We start from the raw sequence: 22,027 nt of genomic DNA, 5'->3' as shown, positions 1-22,027 counted from the left end.
AACTCACCAAAATGCTCCGTTGTTGATATAATTTTCCTTTCTTGATAATCCCAATTTTGGCAAGCCTATACAAATTGACAGTTCAGGAAATTACTCCATTCTGCAGGTGATACTGGACCATTTGCCTCAGCTACAAAAGAGAGTGTCTTATTTCAGATGAGTTTAAAAACCTGGTTATTTATTAGTAGTACACAAAAATAAAAACAAGTAGACTCTCAGATTTTGTGCTTATAATGTTAAAATGAACTGTAAGCCTAGTGTTACAAGACTTATAAGATATCCTTTACAATGACCCATTGCATAAACTTTCCTTAAGCTTACCAATGGGAAAGAGCAACATTTTATTTTCCTCAGAATCCCAAACATAATATGAGGGAAATCAAATCCTGTCCTGTCTGTTGCTTTTGCTTTGTTTTGAACCTACACAGCTGGCTAAGGGCACAATTAAGGTGGTTTTAAGTATAACTAATCTATAATATTAATCCAAATTCCTATGAAATTATCGGCGGTATTACCAAATGAGGGGTAGTAAACTAATCTGTTGAACTCCATTTTACAGGTAAAGAACCCAAGGCATGAAAGGTGTAGCAAGTCCAGAGAAGTCATTAGATTTACAGTAGAGGTTCAAGCAAATGTCTCTCCAATTCCTTAATTTTTCTTGAGGCTTTCTATATCACATACTGGTTAAATCACTTGCTAGAATTGTTTTCTTTGCATTCTTCATTATTCCATAACTCATCAGGGCAATTGTATTTACAGGAGAATACAGTTCTTATTAAAAAAAAAAAAAACCTCAGTTATATGGTTTTATAAAGAAATCTTAACTCAGTTATTTTATCACTTGCATATCACATGAAAAAATTGTGAAAAAGCCCAAAAGGAAATTACTAAAGAGGATAGCAAGTGAAATAAATTAATAATTTCCTGAACTATACAGAATTAGGCCATTGTATGGATATAAATATAAAGTAAAATCTCACCTTTAAGAACCATAGCATCACTGGCTTTGGGTAACTGGGTAGTTAGGCTTCCAGTACAACTCATGATTTCCCTCCTGTTGAGAAAGCCTAAGTCAATTAAAAAGCAGTTGGTTACCTCCAATATATGAATGGCACCATTGTGCCATTCAGGTTAATTTGCAAAGCACACCATTATTTTCATTCATAGCTGTCATAGCTGTATGGAACTGTTGGTTGCTTTTCTCACTTTGTGACTTGTTTAGCACCTTCAAGTATATGAAAGATATCCCCAAGGAAGAAGTGACTCAGATCCTCTGAGTCCTGCATCTAGAGTACATGGTGTCTTCAGCAATAAGGACTTAACTTTCACCTCTGTGCAGCCACCAAAACCAAGCACCATGGATTGCATTGTTTGTGGAATCAGGTTGGACTACCCTCACCAGGAACTTCAAAGGATGTTTCCCATGCCCAGCAATGGAGTTGTTTTTAGATAGTCTATGGCAGTGGTTCTCAACCTGTGAGTCATGTCCTCTTTGGGGGCTGACGGATCCTTTCATAAGGGTTGCATGTCAGATATCCTATTTATCAGATATTTACAATGTAGTTAATAATAGTACAACTAAAGTTATGTAGATGGAACTAAAATAATTTTATGGCTGGGTGTCACCACAACATGAGGTGGTGTTAAAGGGTCAAAGCAGTAGGAAGGTTGAGGAGCACTGATCTATGACTTTTGGGGGAGCATTATCCACACAACATGAATAATAACTTTGCTTAAACTATATATGCATATATATTGCATATTATATGTAATTTTAGGTAAATAAAATAAAAAACAGTATGATCCCTTAAGGCTTTAAAAATATCCTTAGTTATATGTTTCCTCCTCCTTCTCTCTCCTATGTTGACCTCTCTCCCCCTCTTAAAGCCCCCCTCCTCTTTTCCCCATTTCTACCTCAATGGCAATTGTCCTCTGGGACTTTCCATTCTAGTTCTCCCTTCATTAGCACCTGTTAACTTTCTTCATTTTTGCATTTACTCTAAGCATACACTCATAACTGCAGATTTACACACACACATACCACACATGATGTCTTATATATTTGTAATTCTAGATATATTTTTACACATATTTAGGAAATTTTGTATGGTTAATGATGAGAAATAATTATTTGCTCAAGAGTCCCATGTCTCTTTTCTATATCCTTGTATCAAAATTGTTCTTTAATGGATTCTTCCAATGAGAACTCAGTCGATTACATAGAAATGTATTAAGATAACAGATGATGGAAGAACACTTCTGTGACGCATGTACAACCTTGTCATCTGATGCTTGTTTCCATGGAGTGGCCATGAAAGGGACCACAGGTATAGAGTATCAATCAGTGAGTCTTCCTGTAATGTCATGGGAACCAGGTTTACTAACCAGAGAAAACAGCTCCATATAACAGAGCTCTTGCTCAGTTTTGACTTCAGTCATTGTATTTTCGTTAGCTTAGATCAATTCATCCCTCAAGGCACAGGTTTTCAAGATAGCCATGGGATGTTCAGGACTGAGAAAACAAATCATTTGTGTGTTTCTGCACTGTGAATATAAGGAGAAAAGAGCATAATGTAGTTTTTAGAAAATGTTATGGACGTGGTTTATCACTGAGTGACAGTCTTGGGTACAATTTTAACTTCTTCTTAAAACCTTCCTGCAAGTAAAATTCCATTTTCCCTTTGCTCATAGCAGATGAAAAATATTTTCATTTCAAACCTCATGAAATATGCCCTTAATTTTCAGAGTTCTTAGAGTATATCCTGCCCCCAAATGAACATTTCTATATAACTTTAGTGACAAGGACATGGTATTCATCAGCTTTCTGTGGAAACTAAAAAGTGTACAAATACTCATTTTATGAATACATTACTGAAATATTTAGATTTTAAATCACTTGTTGGTAATTTACTAGAGACTGTTAACTTATAGAAATAGCTTATACTATTTCTATAATGTAGTGCTAGGGAATTGAACAATGGTTCTGTCTGTCTCATGTTTAATACACATTAAGTGGTAGTGTGGTGCTGTCATTTAAGAGAAGGACGAGCCCCAGGTTTCCTAGATTTGGTTCCCAAATCTGCCATTTCTTAGCTATATGTCTGACTTTGAGCAAGGTTGTTGCCTCTCAATATTTTACTTTCTTTGTTATAAACAGTACTGAGTATACTTTTAACCACAGACTTAAAATTAAGTTAGATACTATTCCTTCCTAGATTGTTCAAAATAGAATCTAATATATAGAAAATAATTCTAAATCAATTCTACAATTCTGGTTTTAGTATCAGATTGATGTAGATAGAAATCAATTTCAATTGAAAGCCTACTTGTTGAGTTTTTATTTTAACTTAATAATTATTGGGTTCCTCGGGAAATTAAGACTGAGATTCACCTCACATTTAGCCCAGCACATAAGGTGCGCCCAGACTAATTTCCTCTCTCTTCTCAAACTAGTTTCCAACAATACTATTTATATCAATCCCAAATTATATATTCCTAAACTTAATAAGTTCTTACTTATTATGTAACACATACATTATGTAGCACAAACATCATGACCAAGAAGCAAGTTGGGGAGGAAAGGGTTTATTCAGCTTACACTTCCATGTTGCTGTTCATCACCAAAGGAAGTCAGGACTGGAACTTAAGCAGGTCAGGAAGCAGGAGCTGATGCAGAGGCCATGGAAAGATGTTCTTTACTGGCTTGCTTCCCCTGGCTTGCTCAGCCTGCTCTCTTATAGAACCCAAGACTACCAGCCCAGGGATGGTCCCACCCACAAGGGGCCTTTCCCCCTTGATCACTAATTGAGAAAATGCCCCACAGCTGGATCTCATGGAGGCATTTCCCCAACTGAAGCTCCTTTCTCTGTGATAACCCCAGCCTGTGTCAAGTTGACACATAAAACTAGTCAGTACAACCTGGAAGACAAATATCAATATTTTTAATTATTATAAAACATAATTACATTATTTAATTAAATTAAGCAGATGTGCAGTAAACAGAAATTAAGCAAATACAAGATATTCTCAATTCATTGGTGCCTAGTGATGCTCCTTTGAAAGGATTTCTTTTGTTTGTAGAGGAAGATATTTTCATTGACCAAAAAAGATTCTATACATTTCTGTTTGAGCAGAATTCACTTGATCCTGAAATCTTTCAGTGATTAGAAATCTCACAAAATACTTAGTTCAATTTGGCTATTTCCATACTCAGGAAAGTTCTTAAACTTTCACAATGAATATTTTTGTCATTTCACTAGTATTTTGGAGGAAAAACATTTTATGGCAAACATGGAGAAGTGAGACTTTATAGTCCACACAAGGTGCAGTGAAGGAAGGCTCTTCTACAAATATGTACCTGACACTCCCTACCCTAGCATGTCACTTCTTGTGACATGCCTTGGGGGATCTTGCACTTGATGTTCAAGTATAAAATTAGAAAAGCAAAACATTCAACTTGCAAAGATAAATATGGATCTGAATTTTCTTGGTTGAAATTTTAATAAAGAAAGCCTAAATGTATTCATAATCAACATGCGAAAATATACAGCTTTACTAAGAAATCAGAGTAATAGAAATCTGAATAATCAATTTCCTCTATAAAATTATCAGAAATTAAAAATGTACAATGCACAGTGCCCATAGCAACACAGTGAAAATATTCCACATTAAATTTCATTTATATATAATGTAATACAGATATTTGTGGATGAAAATGTGTACTATATATCTACCTTAAAGTCACATAGGATTTTATTGAGTAGTCTCATTATTAAAAAATCTTCAGATATAAAAACAATTCATGTAGAAATGTTTGTTTTAGTGAAATATTATTAATTTTATATTCAATACAGAGAAATAATAAAAATTATACTATTTTTATGAATCAAAATATGAGCCTGCTCTTCAATATTGCTTGATAAAATGATTTTTTAAATGTGGGAAAGTGTTACTGGTGAAATTGGATGTAAAGAAGCCAAACGACTGTTCTACATCTTGTGAACACCATGTAAGAAACTCACATAGCACTTAATAGGTAATCGACTGTAGACATTATAAATAGTGATTATTTTAACTCTATGGTTATATTTTATTGTAATTCTTCAATAACAGCATACATTGCTATTATAATAATACAAATTCCTTTTAAGCCTATGGAAATATAAGGAAGTAAGCTATTATGAAGCAGTGGAATGCTCTAAATTATTGACATGTGATTGGATAATGATCATTATATTTATCACTGATCCAAACAGCTAGACATTTTCTATGTTCAAAGGAGAGAATCTCTCTTGCTGTACCTTGTCTTCTGATACTCTTTTCACTAGAATGCCCACTTTCTGTTCAAAAGCACCAGGCAGAACAATTTGACTCTGCCATTGCTTAAATTTCAGGAGAGCCCCTTGATGCTCTGCCATCTCAGCCACAGTCCACTTTTCTATACCTTTCAAAGACATTCTGGTAGGAAAACACTCTTCAACTGATGTTTTCTGTGTCCATATAATGCTATGCAGTTAGATGGCTGGTTTGGTGAAAACTCGGACTATAGTCTTATACCTCTCTGTGTAACCTTTGATATAATGGCTAAATTGATGATATAAGCAGACTTTACCATATTCATTTCCAGCTTCTGGTTATTATAAATTGGCTGCTATGAACATAGTGGATCACGTGTCCTTATTACATGTTGGGGAATCTTCTGGGTATATGCCCAGGAGTTGTATTCCTGGGTCGTCAGGTAATAATATGTCCAGTTTTCTGAGGAACTACCAGACTGATTTCCAGAGTGGTTGTATCAGCTTGCAATCTTACCAGCAATTGAGGAGTGTTCCTCTTTCTACACATCCTTGCCAGCATCTACTGTCACCTGAGATTTTGCTCTTAGTCATTCTGACTGGTATGAGGTGGAATCTCAGAGATGTTTTTATTTGCATTTCCCTGGTGGCTAAGGATGTTGAACATTTTTTAGGTGGTTCTCAGCCATTTGATATTCCCCAGTTGAAAACTCTTTGTTTAGCTCTGTACCCCATTTTTAATACGGTTATTAGATTCTCTGGAGTCTAACTTTTTCTTAGGCAAATGGATATAACTAGAAATTATCATCTTGAGTGAGGGAACGAAATCCTAAAAGAACACACATGATATGCACTCACAGATAAGTGGATGTCAGCTCAAAAGCTCAGAATACCCAGGATACAAGTCACAGACCACATGAAGCTCAAGAGGAAGGAAGACCAAAGTGTGGATGCTCCAGTCCTTCTTAGAAGGGGGAACAAAATATTTATGGGAGGAAATATGGGGACAAAGTGTGGATCAGAGTCTGAAGGAAAGGCTATCCAGAGACTGCCCCATCTGGGAATCTATCCCATATACAGTCACTAAACGCAGACACTATTATTATGGGTGTGGAGAAGTGCTTCCTGACAGGAATCTGATATATCTGTATCCCGAGAGCCTCTGCCAGAGCCTGACAAATACAGAGGTAGATGCTTGCAGCCAACTATGGGACTGAGCATGGGATCCCCAATGGAGGAGTTAGAAAAAGAACTGAAGAAGCTGAGGGGGTTTGCAACCCTTAGGAAGAAAGACAATATAAACCCGTCAGGACCCCCCACCTCCAGATCTCCCAAGAACTAAACCATCAACCAAAGAGTACACATGGAGAGTCCCATGGCTCCAACTGCATATGTAGCAGAGGATGGCCTTTTCAGACATCAACAAAAGGAGAGGCCCTTGGTCCTGGGAAGGCTCAATGTCCCACTGTAGGGGAATGCCAGGGCAGGGAGGAGAGAGTGGGTCCTCCCTCATGGAAGCATGGGGAGGGAGATGAGATAGGGAGGGTTCCGGGGGCGGGAACCAGATAACATTTGAAATGTGAATAAAGAAAATACCAAACAACAAAAAACAAAAACAAAAACAAACAAACAAACAAAAAAAACCAAAGAGTAAATGGGAAAAAAAAACACTATATTACACAGACTCCTGATTTGTTTTTACATTTTTTGCACATATATTCATATTTTATAGTAAGAGTTAAAGAAAAAGATGCCATGAATTTGAAATGGTACAAGGCATATGTATGTCAGGACTTGTGGCACTGAAATGGTAGAAGTAACCGGGTAGGATATTTTAAATTAAAATATAATTGCATAGTTTGTCTCTTTCCCTTTCCTCCCATCAAATCTTTCTTAGTCATATAGACCTTTCATCTTTCTGCCCAGCAGTTGTCTTCCAAAACCACATATTTCTATGCTCGTGATTCCTGAATTTCACAGCTCTGAGACTTACTCTTAACATAGAATCCTAACCCCAGACACTGTAAGAATAACCAGTGCTGGTGTGCACTCAAAGTTTCCTTCGGTTTAATAGGGACTCAAACCTGAGTGCTCCTTTGGGGGATTAGTTTGAAAGACTTGCTTTTCCTATTCTAAGTCTATAGGATATAATTTTGAAGTTGCATATTTTTAATTTCTTGAGTGAGAAACAAACATTGAAATTAGCATTGTTTAAGACAAAGGATTGATTTGCTGACATGGGCATTGCAGCAGGGATGGATTACTTAGGATGTCACCTAACTTACTCAGTAGATATGGCATCTCTGGTGAGTAGCCTCCAGTACTGCCATTCTAGCCATTTACACATCAAATAGCAATGTAAAATTAGTATGCACTACATGCTAATTTCTATCTCATTTGGTTATGGCTAGGACACATAAATTTATAGTTCTTTCTTTATGTAAGTTTTTAAACTTTAAATATCTATAGTTCTTTTCAGTAACCTACTTTAAGTTCTGTGTGAATAAAGCAATATGTAATTTATTTACTCAATTCTAAGTCTTTTAGCTCCAAAATAATGTGCAAAATTGTGTAGTTTATAATATCAATTTTTTAAAAAATGTAGTAAAAATATACACTATAAGTGCACTACTTGTTCTGCCTTCTATATTGAAGTTTTAAAATCTTTAGTAAGTAAGAAACATTGTTTCTACCGTTCATAGACCCTTTTCAATCTCAACTTTTGTAAAATGAGGGATTCTTTGTTGCTATTGTTACTTTGTTACTCTAAGGTAGTTTGTTTGAGTAACAATACAACACCAAACTGACACAGAGAACATATGACCCGAATTTCTAAATTTTGTCATAGACATGGGTGGATAGCATGAACTGCCTATGTTCTGAAGTTAAAAGTTATCTACAAAAAATTCATTTCTAAGTTACTTGTGAGACTATTAATTCCATTTCATGTATGGCATTAATTAATTCAGATTTTCTTCATTTTTGTTCAGATAGCTTATCTATTGAATAAAGTGGAATATTAAATTTACCTCCTATTAATATGTTGATGTTAATCTGTACCTTTAAATCCAGTACTACAATTTTTAGGAGGTTGGATCCTTAGGTTTGGTGTATATATGATTAGGAGAGTAACATCCTCTTGGTCACCTATTTCCTCGATTGGGATAAAGATGTCTCTTTATCTCTTCTAACTAGTTTTAGTTTGAGGTCAATTTGTGCAGATATGAAGATAATTATGTCACCTTTTTTTCTGGTCCCATTTTATTGAAATACTTTCTCCATCCTTGTGTCTTTAAAGCTAAAATGTGCTTTTTGAAGACAAAAGATATATGGATTTTGTTGTCTGATCTACTCAGTCAGCTTGTGTCTTTTGGATACAGAGATGAATCCATTGCTGTTGAAAGTCATTATTGAAATGTGTGTATTAATTGTGGTCATCATATTTTTTGATTTTCGATGCTGCTTGTATTCTCAGTAGCATTATGTACTTTAATAATTATGGCATGTTATTTATTGTCATAGTCTCTCTGCTATACTCACTCCTCTCCTCAGCCAGTGACATTGCTGTATGCATTTGCTGGTTCGGTTTGTTGGATATCATTGATTTAGGCTGTTTTTGTCAGGGAAAGTTTTTCTTTCTCCCATATTTAAGTCAGATAGTATTGCTGGGGATATTAGTCTAGACTTGCCATCATGGTCTTTTATAACTTGGAATAATAATACATTGGTTCAGGATCTTCAGGGTTTCTAAGTTTTCTTTGAAAAACCAGCTATTATTCCACTGTGACTCTACATGTCACTTGCCTTTTCTCCCTTTCAGCTTTCAATAAATGTTGTTATTTCAACTTAATTTTCTAACTATTCTATGACACGGAAAATTTTTTCCTGGTCTTATCTATTTAAGTTCTTTGTGTTTGTGGTATATGTATGTGTATATCTTACATATGTTTGAGGGAGTTTTCTTCTCTGAGCTTGTTGAAAATCTGGTCTATGCCATTGATCATGTATGTGGGATTCTTTTTCCTCATCTACACCTATAATTAGAAGGTTTGGTCTTTTCCTGTTGCTTTATATTTTCTGTATGTCCCTTTCCTATGGGTTTGTAAATTTATCACGTTGCTTGCTTATGGGGATAGATTTCCACTTTGTCTTTGAGTCTTGATGCTATATCATCTGCTTGATTCATTCTACTTGCACCGATTTTCTTTTGAGTTTTCTAGTTGAGTTATTTGCTTTTCAATCCAATCTCCATGTCACATTGAATCCTTTTTAATGTTTCTATTCCTTTATTGAAATCCGTTCTTAAGTCTTCTTGATACTTAGTATATAAAACAGACTGGAATCAGCATAGTTATGGCCCTTTGATCCTACATCTTTCAAAGAGACCTGAAGTCACACCATGTGCACATCTTTACCCATATGATGTGTTCCAGTAGGCAGTAGCCATTTTGCATTATGAAGTAACCCCTAATCTCATTTCTCATGACAACAGAGCACAGTGATTTACACACAGACATCAATGTCAGAGTTTCCATGTTCAAACTCAGGCTGTATGATTTTCAAATGGATAATCATATAATGTTCTCATAGAGTCAGGACAGAAAGAAACAACATTTGTAAATCTTTGAATTCATTTGGTTCAGCAAATGGAATCCCTGTAATCAACTGTGTGAAGCTATCCAAGTTTGCTATGATTGCTGTCATCATTTCAATTAAACTTTGATTTTCATTGCCATTTCAAGCTGGTGCGTGTGCATGTGTGTGTGTGTGTGTGTGTGTGTGTGTTCTTTGGATCATTCCAGAGAAAGCAGAAAGCAGGTACAGGTTGAAGTAATTTAGTTGAATTCCATTTTCCATCACAGTCTGTACAAATATAGAGAATGTAAACAGGACTAAGCTACCAGTACATGAAAAAGCATTCACTTACAGATATACTTAGAAATCAGTTTTCATTGTTTTGATCATTTCTTCCTATGGGGAAGGAGATCATGTTTAAGTTCCTCCTTGCAAACATGTCTTCCTTCCTAGATCTGTTGCTCATGGAATTATTTAGCATGACTTTTAAGGCTTGTGATTGGGTAAAGTAGAGATTGTGCTACTATGACAATGATGCATTGAATTTAAAGCTGTCAGCAGTATAAAAGAGCTATTTGCTACTGTGCCTGTTTCACAGTGACCAAGGGCCATACTATAATCTCTTTAAGTTGAGAGATTTTTACCTCTCATTAAACTTATTAGGATTCTACCCTCTGTTTTTTTTTTCTTAAACAATTAAAGTCTTCCTCTATGGTTCCTTTTCTATCTCAACTTCTTTTTATACCTTCCTTATATTTCCTTTGAGAGCCAAACCCAAGAAAGTTGATCATATTCATAGTTGAACAAGGTAGTCACTAAGATCCTTTCACCATCATGATTTCCTCTTAGTTTGTGGAAATCCACTATTACTGTGTCACCAAGATGAAGTACCTACCTCATGGCGCCTGTCTCAGAATGCATGATGTGATGACTAGCTCCATGCTTTATTATTTAATGCCAAGTAGTATTGGTGAAGAAGAAAGAAAATAATTTAGATGTCTCAGATATCCCCTTTTCACAGTGCCCATAAAAATAAAATGGTACCTGCTAGAAACACATAGTCAACACATAAAATCTACTAAGGGCCTTGTTTTTCCAGAACAGAGTTCCCTAGAAGTAAGAGTTGGCCAAAAATCCATAGCACTGGTAAGAAGCAAGACATATAGTTTTACTAAGATCTTACACCTTCTTTAGGTCCAGCTCTCTGATGCTACAGTACAGACAGGGGAAGAGGCTGAAGCAAGTTCACTTATTACAGTTTGCTCTCCTGTCTCCAAGGGGAGAAAACTCACTGGAAATACACCATGTTTTCTTCCAATAAGAGAATATGGGATTCCTTATGCTCCACTTTGTTTTCCTGAAACTAATAACTAACAAAAAGACAAAGACTAATAGCTTCAATAAAGCTATTTCAGTTTTTTTTAAACCTAATGTGTCCTAGCCATGTTTTAGATACTTGAAGACACTAACTTAAGAATGCATAGTGAGTACTCAAGTGTGTAGCTGGGAGAGGTTACTCACACCACATTTTCATATGATGCTAATCATTTACCAGGAATTACTATTTAATTTAGAAAACAGTAATTACAAATCTCATCTATAAATACTAAAAGAACTTTTTATTCTCATGGATAAAAGTTAAATGTTTACTGCAATTATAAATGAAATTCAGAACTTTTGGATAACAATATTATCCAAAATAAGTTTTTATACTATCAAGAAAACACATTTTAGTGCTGAGTGAAAGAATAGAAATAAAAAGGAAAAAATATTGGTAAAGAATTTTTAAAACTGCAATAAGGGAGATGGTTTAGTCAGTAAAATATTGGAAAATAATTTTTAAAGTTGGGGTAAGGGAGATTGTTATAATTTGCAAGCATAAGGATTTGACTTGACTCCACAGAACCTAACAATGGCAAGGTATTGTGGGAAATGCTTATAATCCCAGTGCAAGTACAGGAGGATCCTGGACAGTGAACCCACTCACTGACTAAGCAATGTAGCCAAATTGCCAAGCTTAAGGTTTCAGGAGAGACTCTGTCTCTTAAAAACAATGTGGAAAGAGATAGAGATAAAAAAATATCTATGTCCGGCCTAAATCACAGGGTCACTCACATGTCTCCTGACAGGAAATTCCATGCACATAAATAGACATACACAAACACACACACACACACACACACACAAACACACACACACACTCCATACACAATAATAAAAGTAGTACTAAAAGTAACAGATGACCGAAATTGATTATTGTTGCAAAACAGTGCAGTTTAGCAATTTTTGAAAGACAAAAGCAATGGATGTGTAAAATAAGAGTCTTGAGGTTTTTTTTTTTTAAGGTAATTTTAGATCGTTGCCAGATTCTGACCAGATATTAGGATGATAGGTGACAGAGGGATTCCCTATTAAAATGCTTGGTGAGCACTCCAGAGGCTGCCTTTGAGTTAATCAGTAATTTTTCACAGACGACATCTAATCTATGAGTATAAATTACTTTGCACTCTTATTATTCCTTAATTGAAGTGCACCAATGTGAAATTACCATGGATGTCACAGGAATGCTTCTAGCCTCAATTAACTCGGGTAAAATTGAAGCCCTTTTCTCCCTGAACTGGGACTATTGTCTGACATCTTGTATTTATTTAAATTGTTGCTAGAAAATTAGAGAGGCTCTGTGTGACTAGGTGTTTCATAAGGATGTTCTGGAGCTGAACGAGTATCTACAAAATCTATTTCCATGTTAATCTAGACCAATTTTATGCAGCTGTTTGGTGTAACAGATGTGTAGCCAGCAGTGGCTTAATCTCCCTGGATTCCATTTGGGATGTGGAGATTAATGGCACTCATTTTTTTTCCAAAGTGCCATTTAGAACCTTTGTGATTTTTAATTCAAAAAGCAACCACCCCTGCGATTTCTGAGAGGAATTTCTCTGCAAATCTGCTGCTCTTCATATGCTACATACTACTTGGACATGTTCAGGCCAGAGAAAGTAAGACATGAGTGAACTCGATATTATGCAAACCACTCAACCACTTCAAACAATTTTTGAAAGGACATACAGACATTATCAGCTACATATTAATAGATCACTGACTTAAGACATATTATTCTTGATAACTTTTTTCTGTAATTGAAAGGTGTGAAGGAAATTATTTGTCACAAAGTCAGAAAACATTTATTGAGCCATTACTATTCTCAGATGGTATAATTAGCACATATTGTATAAAGACTGTATATTGTATTAGTGTGTAAGAGACCAGAACTAAAAGCAGCCACAAAGAAGCAGCAGATGCCTACACTAAGGGTCAGCCCAGAAACAACAGAGGGGACAAGCTAGCCTACTTGAGGAAAATGACTGACAAGCACATGGCTGTATATCTTCACCTCCATATTTTCCAGCATGGATAGACATATGAAAGAGAATAATTCTCAGGAATCAATAACATAGGAAAGAGCATAAGCAAAACATTTACATATCTGAAGGCTGATGAATTTTTACCTTTTTTGGAATTACTGGGAATCATTCATAAATTGGGGGAAAAACGAGACAGGGCTTCAAATGGCTTTATGCTTGGAGGTGTTACTTAAAGGCCAGCTTCAGAGACTGGTGTCCATTTTCAGTTAAAATCACATCACTTATTTATTAATAACTGTATGTGTTTTGCCTTGGTGATATATATATAACCAGTAAACTCAAAAAGTTCTTGATATAAGGAGGCTCAGTGTTCAGTGAGCTTGCTCCCATTGAGCACACATTTTCACTGCCCATCTGCTAGGAGGTATCTCTGAATATCCTAGAGAGAAAAACCACCCACGCTTTTTTCAGATACGACTCAGTCTCTCAGATCCAACAGAGGACCTGGTGACAGGCCTTGCTTGTTCCCACTCTATCTCTTCCTCTGACTTTTCATCTAAATGATACTATCAGTCCTGCTCAGAACTCCACCATCTTTAAACTTGTTTCTGAGTTAACTATAGTCCTTCAGTTCCTGTCAGCTGTCAGCTAGGCCACCCTGCAGTCATCAGTCACTAATCTAGCAGACTGGGCTCAGAGATGAGCTAGATAGACCAAGAACACATCTCATCACAGCTCTCTCTGGAAATAACCCACAGCCTTCTCAGCTGGAAACCACTCTGCCTGTGAACTAGGAGAGACCCCCAGGTTCATCAGTGAGAGCTAACGTTTCACTTTACCTCAGCATCTAACATCATCTGAGCACTGAATAACCGTGTCTGTAAACTGGCTGGAAATTTTGCACAAGTGTGATGTACAGCAAAAATATGTTATTGAATGCCAATCCCATGATATATGTTTTTAACCTGTCTTCTCTTGAGAAGTCAGCAGAATTGGCCTGACTAACACTTTCATTTGGCATATGTAAGCTACTGAATAAGTTACCACACCATTAGCTCAATTGGAGGTCAACTAGATCATCAGCCAAACAGGGAGCTGTGGGGGGTAGACAACAAAGATAAGCTTCTCCTTGGATAATGAGACATGAACCCTGGTTAATTCATGTGATTTTTGGCCTCCACAGATTTGTATACACAGATATTTAATGCTAGAGGCTTCTATACTATATAAATATATTTATTTTCCCTCTCTATCAGTCACTGTATAGTATCATAAGCAATAGAGTCAGGGAGTAAGTGAAAAACTGTTTATAGAAATTCTAAAATCATCTATTATGGCCAATTCACCAAACATCTCTTGAGCACTTACTATAATTTCAAAGTATACTAGGAATGTACCATGTGACAAGAAACACTGAAAGCCTATCTGACCAATCAGTGTGGGTTGCCAGAATCATATGGTATGATAGATATAATATAATATAATATAATATAATATAATATAATATAATATACAATCTTATATTATGATAATTCTACACTATTATCCTTTTAATTTCGGCTTTTTTCTACCTACTTTGTTGGTTTTCTGTATACAAACTTGTGATGCTCTTACATATATTGAGAATGTTTACTTAAGAAGTAAAAGGTATCCTAAGGAGAATTTAGGAATTAAGTCCACAACCATTTCTATTTTAGTGGTAGATCTTCTTTTTATTTAAACGAAGTACATTCCTAGTCTTATTTTATAGCTATGAAGAACACCTGTTATAAATTTTATGCCCTCCCCTCACCTTATAGCCTATCACCAGTCCATCTGTGGTCTCTCGTCTTAGCTGAGCTTGACTTCCTTGAGAGAGGCTGAGAACTTCTCCTGGAATTTCTGATGTTTCTGTTGGCCCTTGTCTGTCCTGCTGACCTGAGCAGAGGTTGAGGCCTGGCTCCCTTTGCTAGGTCAATACCACTGCTGATCCTAATGGATCGGTGAGCTGCTGTGGCTAACCTGTGAACTGAACTGCCAATTCCCAGACAACACAGATGGGAGTTCTTCCAAAGAACTTTTCTAAACAGGTCCACTTCTCCTGTATCCTTTCTTTTCCACTATTTTTGTTGGGTCCTGGCTACAAGGGAGGGTAAAACATTTTAAAACCATTAATAACAAGAGTATGAAAAAAATAAAGTTATATATGTTTTCTCCCATGCCTTTAAACATAGGACCTTGGATAGCACTTGGCTCTTGTTATCAATATAATTTTATTTGAAATGAACAGTAGGATAGATGTGTTCTGAGTGTAATTAAGGGACAGTGCTCCTCACCCCATACACCCTCGCAACTATGCAACAGTAGACACAGTATACGAAGAGTGATACACTCAGAGCAAAGTTCCAGTCCTATTCTTTGTAGGTTGCATGTTCAGGGATTGTGTCTCTTTTTTGAAATAAGACTGTACAGTGCTACCCCAGGAGCTTTAATTGACAGTTGGCTTCTCTAACATGAGAACACATCTCAACTGCAGCTACATCATAGTCCCTTTAAAATTAATGAAGAACTGAAGGAGTACTTTAACCACTTATTTACTGTATGGAAAGTGAGGCCTATTCTACCTAAAGGAAAGCTGAAGAAACCACAGGTCATTAGCTTGGAACTGCTTTTGAAGAAAGACAAATTTTCAGTAGAATAAAGTTTAAAGCCAGGGAACATGTCTTTCCCTTCCCTTCTCTGCTTAGTTTTCTCTTCCCTGATTGTTCCATTGTGTTGTAAGGAGGAGGATGCTGTGCTCCATTGTCACAGCTGGGTCACACATTTGCTCCAGTGTGTGACCTTTAGAGAAGAGAAGATTATCCTGAATGCAAGCTGGGCATTTGTTAAGAGAGAAAAACTGTAAGTGCTCAGAAGAGAGATGCTTAGATGCATAGGGGGAAAAAAAAAGACATTTTCTAGGTTGCTACAGTAATACAGTGTTTTGTTAAAAAATATTGTGCATATAGCCATTTCATTAGTAGAGTCGCATCTTTTTCTTCTTTTTTTGGTGAAGACAAAGCCGTAAGTTTCTCTTTGTCACTAACTTCCTAGGTGACACCACATGCTTATCTGCTCATCAAGGCTGTTACTTAGCCTGAATGAAACATGGAGCACTAAACGCTTAGCCAGTGCCTAGCATAGCATCAGTTTCCCAATAGATTCTAGTTTCAATTTCCTCTGGCTGTTCACCATCGTAATTATGGATTCATTTGTGTGTGTGTGTGTGTGTGTGTGTGTGTGTGTGTATGTGTGTGTGTGTGTGTTATGTAACAGTATATATTGTGTAGTATTTATGTGTGTGGTGGGATATATGTGTGTATATGTGTGTGGTGTGATGACTTTGTATGGTGTGTGTGATGAGTGTATGTGTATGTTTATGTGTGATATATGTGTATGTATGTGATTATGCATATGTGTGTGGGGGGGTTACATGTCTATGTCATTTGTCTTACTGACCTTCCTCTTGTTTGAAGCAATATGTTTTGTTCAACCCTGTACACACCAATGATCTGGCCCACAAACTTACAGGACTTCTCCTGTCTCTGCCTCCCTTTGCTTCTGACACTAGGATTACAGTTGTGCTTTATATGGGTTACATGGAATACAGCACTGGCTTTACATATTCTGACAATCAGAATTGATATCTTCACAGTTAATGGCAGGTGCTTCACTCACTAAGTCTCTTCCCTAGCCCACCAACATTTTAATTACTGTGTAATAGATTAATATCACAAAACAAAACAAAACAAAAAAACAAATAAGCTGGCTTTATTCAAGAATGAGCAGTAAAATATATTCATAGGTTGCTTGAGTTGAAGAAATGTTCTGAGGAAACCCTCACTGGTGATTCAGTCAGCCCATGAACATTATAACACTTTCCACAAATTAAATTCTTTACAGTGTTACCAGGAAAATACTCTGATGGGCCAAGTGCAAATGAAGCTGATCACTTAGTGAAATTTTCCTAGGAAAATGTGTCAGAAAATTAACTTGTTTAACTCTTTATTAAATTTAAGAGGTTTCATTGTTTTCTTGGTAAACAAATTAAGATTACAGAAGAAAATAGACTCCAGCATAATACCTAGAAATAGACAGTGAGTTCTGGAAAAAATAAGAGAACAAGAATAATAAGTTGCCAAGCCCACACTGCCCAAATCAAAGAGGCAGTGGATAAAAGATGGGGAGGAGATGATATTAGTGTAGCTTACTCAGTGCTGTGACTCAGAGCATCTGGAGAATTTTCTTGTTTGGTTGATTTTTACTTCTGATCATTAATGATATAAGAACAATTGTTGGAAGCCGTCCTTCGGCTCACAAGAAACGGGGTACACCTGGGAGGCAAGTCGGGGCTGAAAAGAGAGGGGAAACTAGGCGGTCAAGAGAAAAATGGAGCTAAGTCAAGTGTCCTGATCAAAGCTAAAATGTTTAATGTCAAATTCGCTTATAAAGGGGGGGGGGGCAGGGAGGCCCATTCCGTCCAATTCATCCTTGGAGCCAGCTGCAGGTGATGAGAAGCAGGATAGGGTGTAGTCTCCAGATTAGCTCAGCCGCCTCCCAGCAGGTAGCAGTATCTTTAAGGGGAACAGCGGCAGTGGCTGAACAATAGAGTGTTCACCCTGGTAATCTCCTTAGTGGCAGCAAGGTCAAGGTCTGGCTCAGCCTGCTTCAGGCTGGGGGGAGGTTACAAACAATGGTCCAGGTAAGAAGAACTCTGGAGAGCTCTGGCCTAGGATTTCCACGTTATCAAATACTGAGACTCTTTGTAATAGAGAAAGGTCTTTATTTTGACTATGATTGTGTTAACATTGACAGCATTACAGTACCAACTCATCCTGGGAAAGAACCCCAGGTTTGCTCTGATTATTAGTTTTTTTCCCCTGGGGTTGGCTACGTTACTCTGCTTTGGAATACAACTTTGGTCATAGAAAATTCAACCATACTCTAATTTGAATAAAAAACTATCTAATAGAAAAGTACAGTATTTATAATGGCTATTCACAAAGACACTCAGAAGTGAAACTCCTTCACAACATGCTCATTGAAATAATAGATGTGTATAGATTCTCCAAAACAGCATTGATATCATTTTCTCCTTCATAAGAAAAGGTAGATGACATTCTTTTAGTACCTACAGACACAGGCATAAGTGAATCTATTCATACAAATCTAATGCTTAGCCCTTGGCCAAGGCTTAGTGTAGACTCCTTGGTTAAATATCCCAAACCCATCATAAACAGTACAATATTTTTTTTGAAGTCATCTCTAGTAGGCATACTTCCTTCCACAATGCCCAGCACAATCTGTGTTACAGCATCTGTTTTAAGCTTTTAAATCACAATAGACCCACCAGGCATCAGTAACAAGTTGTGCTTCAGCCAGCTCTATTGTGATTTGTTTGTTGGTTTGTTTATTTGTTCGTTTTTCCTGGTCAGAATTTTTAGCAGGCTCCATGACATTTCTTTTGGCATGGAAAACCTTGAAGCAGTCCATTTTCTATAGAATGGATACCCTTGCCTTTGTTAAATTAACCTCATTCAAACAAATTGCAAATTAACCTACTGTAATTTGGCTCTGATCAACAAATATTCTACTCCCATTACTTACTCATACATTTATATAAGGGTTTCAAAGAGTTCCACATAGTGCAGACAAAAATGAATGAGATTATTTTGCCTGAGAGTAAGAAAGAGTACGGCTTAAGTATCCTGCCAGGAGAGCCTGCCAGATGTTTTCTATCTTCTCTAGGAACAATGAAAATGGGAAACGGCCTTAAACTCTACAGATATTTCAGTTCTGGAAAAATCTTTCAAGCAGTAAGAATAATAAAGCATGAATTTATAAAGGATTGTTTTTTCAAGGTAGAAAGTACCTTAAAAGTTAAATGAAGGATATTATTGGTCCATATTTTCAAATATTTTCTTTCTTGAAAACTAGAAGGGTAATTTGTAGATAAAAATCAACATATTTCACTTCAAGTCAATAAAGGCATATAAGATTGGCTTTGTATGTTTCTTATTTGTAGTGATTTTTTACAAAGGAAAATATCTTTGCTTGTCTAGAAAAGTTAATGTTGATTGAAAGACAGGCTGAGTGGGAAGGTGTAGCATCTTAGCACTGTAACATAAAACACCATAGAAACAGCGCATCATGAAAGCAAAAGGAAGAGTTTGCATATATACAACTTAGTGACATTTCTTTTAAAAATTATGTGTAAATTTTTTGCTTGAGAATTTCATATGATACATTATTTTTATCATATCTAACCCTGCTCTTTCCCAAAAAAACTCTTCCAGTATTCCCCACCATTTTTCCTTCTAGCTTCATATACCTCTTTTAGAATTCTTTGAGCTGACTTAGTTAGGAGTATATGTGTATAGATATAGTGCCATCCATCAGAGCTCTGGATTCTTCAAGAATCAGATTCCCAAAGAAAATAAAATCTCCCTTCCCTAGCTATCATTAATAGATGGTAGTTCTTCTGCTAGAGATAGGACCATCCAAGTCCCTTCCCCATCCCTGGTGAAATTTAGCCTGGCTTGTTCTTGTACAGATCTGAGCATAGAAACACAGCCACTCTGAGTTCCTGTGTGCAATGATCCTGTCAAATCCTCACAACCTTATTTCACATTTGTCAGCTATAAATGTTCTGACTAGTGACATCCACATCCTTAGTTCACCCCCTTGTTAAGACCTCATCTATAGGATAAGAAAATTCCCATTTATAGCCTTTCAAATAGATAGTTTATAGATCCTCTCTGAACTTAAGCCTTCAGTTCCTTTAAAGTTACATTGTCACACTGATTAATAAAAGCCCTGACAGATCTAATACACTTTGTAGGAGTTCATCACAATATTCATTATTAAGACATGTACCTTTAAAAACTTGTATGGATCACAGTCACCCTGGAACTTGGTAAGAAATTCTTCTACTCCTAGAGATGCTTGAGACTCCTTTAGAACTTCTCACACCACTGATAGGTCAATAAACTTTCAAGAAAAAAATGAGTGTATAGTGAGACTTCAGAATACCAAAAAATCCACTTAAGAGAAACAATAAGGAAACATAGCTTTCCAGGGCATGGGGACAGCTCTCAATTAGATTTTGTATCTTGCCTCTTTATCAGACTCCATGGGAAGAAAATATGACTCAGTTTAGGATCTTGGAAAAGGCACAGTAAATAAGACTTGGATTCAAACCCCTAGTACCTATGTAAAAAGCCCAGCCCAGCTTTGTACGAATGATATTACAGTGCTTATTGGGAGAGATAGAAGGATCCCAAGAGCTCTTTGTCTAGCTAGACTAGCTGAATCAATGAAACTCCAGTTCAGTGAAAAATCCTGTCTCAAGGCAATAAGGCAGGAATCCATAGAGAAAGACAGAATATCCTGCTTTGGCCTCCATATGTACATACTTAGCTGTGAGAACCTTCACTTTCATGTGTATGCAACACGCATGCACACATACACATATACACACAGAGACATACTCAAATAAACACACAGAGGCACAGAAAAAGAAAGATTCTATCAACCTCATTATATTAATTGGCTTTCAGCTGTTACCCAGCTCTCCATACATTTCAAAGAAGGTTGGCACACTATGTTTCTGTGTAGCATAAAGTGACTGAGAAGTTGTTTGTTACAATGCAAGTTAAAATCAATACTTTCTCTTCATTGTTGTTCATCTTCAGCCCTCATAACAAACAAAAATAAACATAAAATGTGTGCTTTATGAACTTTGCTAAGTGGCATAATAACAGAATGGGATGTTTTTTGTTCTGGGGAAAAAAAAAACCCCACCAACTCTGTACATTGAAATGCTGAGAGATACATTGTCATCTCAGCCCACAGCCGCTGTCTCTTGTAGCAGCTTTGCCAAATGTCACACTTCCTCTCTAGGGTTTGATTCTGTGAATGAATCTGGGGGAGTGTGCCTTGCTGCATGGCTTGCAACATCAGTCTCTGTGCCTTTGAGACTCAGATTCCTCTTTATCTCACCTCATGTATATTAATAGAGAGATTAGTTTCTCATCTTTCTTGAATAGCTAATCACTGTCAAGAAACATCCACTGATGGCACGCAGGTTAAATCTGCTGAAAAGACAGTGACTTCAAACTGGAAAATACAATGTTTAGTAAAAACTGCACCCAGCACAGGACCTCAGACTTGTCACCCAGACATGAAAGATTTATTTTCAATTATAAATCTGAGCTTAATGTGAGGCATCCTGGGGGGGTACTCAGACATTCTAAACTGATTATCTACTAGTTTCAATAGTTCCTTTGTTACTGAATGACATTCTGTGGCCCTTTGAGCTGAAGATCCATATTAGCTACTATCAGAATTACAGGGCCACTAGAACTTTTGAAATTTCATCTCAGCCTAATATAAAAACACATTGATGACTTTCTCTCAGGTGATTCTTCCGGTTGAGTGCAAAGGAGATGATGGGCTTCTGGAATTACCGCTAGCACATCATGAGGGCCAACACCACCGTGTTGCTTAAGCTTAAGTACAATACAAAAGCAAAAACAAATGGCCAGCTTTTATTAAAAGGTTGATTTATTGTTAATAATGAATTCAGAGATATCACAGATCTTTTTTGGCATTATTAAGCAAGGCTCCCCAAAGCTAATGGCTGGTGTTGCTGGCACTGGATATATAATTAATAGTTGCCTCAGGACAGTTTAGGTTCCTGTTCGGGTGCCTTTATGTCTACACTCAGCGGCTGCACTGGAATGCAGAACATATGGCCTGTTACAGGGCTTGCACACT

The 22,027-nt window shown here is 36.6% G+C and overlaps 1 protein-coding gene across 11 annotated transcripts in view; it reads left to right on the top strand.

Moving 5' to 3' along the window:
* Positions 1-22,027, top strand: part of Nlgn1 (neuroligin 1) — an 888,460-nt gene that overhangs the window by 843,674 nt on the left and 22,759 nt on the right. The gene's annotated exons all lie outside the window — the stretch shown is intronic.

The sequence above is a fragment of the Mus caroli genome, chromosome 3 (genome assembly GCF_900094665.2).
Source record: "Mus caroli chromosome 3, CAROLI_EIJ_v1.1, whole genome shotgun sequence".
Lineage (NCBI taxonomy): Eukaryota > Metazoa > Chordata > Mammalia > Rodentia > Muridae > Mus > Mus caroli.
The sequence above is the reverse complement of the archived record's forward strand: the minus strand, read 5'-3'. Positions and strand labels throughout refer to the sequence as shown.